A 1,557-nucleotide genomic window follows, 5' to 3' on the forward strand; every position below is an offset into this window, starting at 1 on the left:
TAGGATGATCTAATGATAAGAATCCTTGGAGTATTGGAGATGGGCTCACTTCACTCGTTTGTATAACTATTGGTCTTTCACTAATGACTATTATCCCAGATACGTCATGGTAGAAGGGGATCTCTAAAGCATCATGTATTCATGTTGGACAGGTGTGTTTGGGTGTCTATTCCATGTGCTTTCATCGGCATCGATCTATAATTTATTGTGGGTTTATCTCCACAAATCTTGGAATATAATGCTGTCACTTCTTGCAATGGAAAGCGTAAAGAACACACGTCTTGTGACGATAGTGGACTAACAGTACATGATGATATGTTTGTCTTGAAGAATGCTATTAGCTTAGAATCATAAACCCAGCAAATTTGCAACCAGGTTTCGTGGTGTAGTTGGTTATCACGTCAGTCTAACACACTGAAGGTCTCCGGGGCGAAGCCATTTAAATTGTTTTTTTTTGTCCATTGTGCAGAAAAAAGAAAAAAAGAATAAATGGCCCATACAGGTCTCGAAACTGTGACCTTCGCGTTATTAGCACGACGCTCTAACCAGCGGAGCTAATAGGCCTTTTGCGTAATTTTCTTTTTGTCATGCAATCTATTTGTTGAAACTGAATATGACTTGCACGGTACCACCTTTGTGATGTGATGAAAAGAGTAAGCAGATCACCGGAGCTCTTTTTCATATCCGTGAATTTGAAATTCACATACTCTTTTCGAATCCATGTAGTTATTTCAAGGTCGTGTAATTTTTTTTAAAGTAAACATACTTTCTTCAAATATGTGAACTATTTAATATTTGTGTACTTATTTCAAGTTGAGATATTTTTTAAAATCAAGATATTTTTTTCTAATTTGCATAAAAAAATCTAAATCCGTGTACTTATTTCAAGCCCGCATAAAATTTTCAATCCATGAACTTTTTTAAATTTCACGTATTCAAGTTGAGATAATTTTTTCAAATCAAGATATTTTCTCTAATTTGCGTAAAAAAATCTAAATCCGCGTACTTTTTTCAAGCCCGCATAAAATTTTCAAATTCATGAACCCTTTCCAAAAAATATACGCGGCTACGAAAATTACATGAATTTCTAAAAAGTACATGGATTAAAAAAAGTATGCAGAATTGAAAAAAATACACTAATTTCTAAAATATTCACGTCTATGATAAAAGTACCCGAATTTAAAAAGATTAAGCGGACCTGGGAAAAGTATGGGAATCCGAGTCAGCATGGTTAAAACCCTTTCCGTCATGCATCCTCTTTGTCCCCTCTAACTAATGATGCCTTTGCGGTTGAAAAACACGAGAATCTTTCCTTGTGAAAGAAGCAGCTGCGGCGGTGTGTGCTATATGTATATTATCGCATGTCTGATGATTTAACTAGAGCGGGGTGCTTTACAAAAAGAAGTGCAGATTTGCGAGGAAAGAAAGGTACATATGGATGATGTTTGTCCATCATTCCATTGTTCCTCGTTGTTGTCAGAGTCCTTGAGTAAACAATCTGGGCGACGGCGACGGCTAGGCGAGTCAATCATGTGACCTACAAGAAAGGATGGTTAC

General features: G+C 36.4%; 1 non-coding gene across 1 annotated transcript; it reads right to left on the minus strand.

Moving 5' to 3' along the window:
- Positions 1–490: 490 nt before the first annotated feature.
- TRNAI-AAU lies at positions 491–564 on the minus strand. The gene has a single exon. It is a non-coding gene; the product is annotated as a tRNA-Ile (tRNA).
- Positions 565–1,557: the final 993 nt, after the last annotated feature.

This window comes from Triticum dicoccoides, unplaced genomic scaffold, assembly GCF_002162155.2.
Source record: "Triticum dicoccoides isolate Atlit2015 ecotype Zavitan unplaced genomic scaffold, WEW_v2.0 scaffold57743, whole genome shotgun sequence".
Lineage (NCBI taxonomy): Eukaryota > Viridiplantae > Streptophyta > Magnoliopsida > Poales > Poaceae > Triticum > Triticum dicoccoides.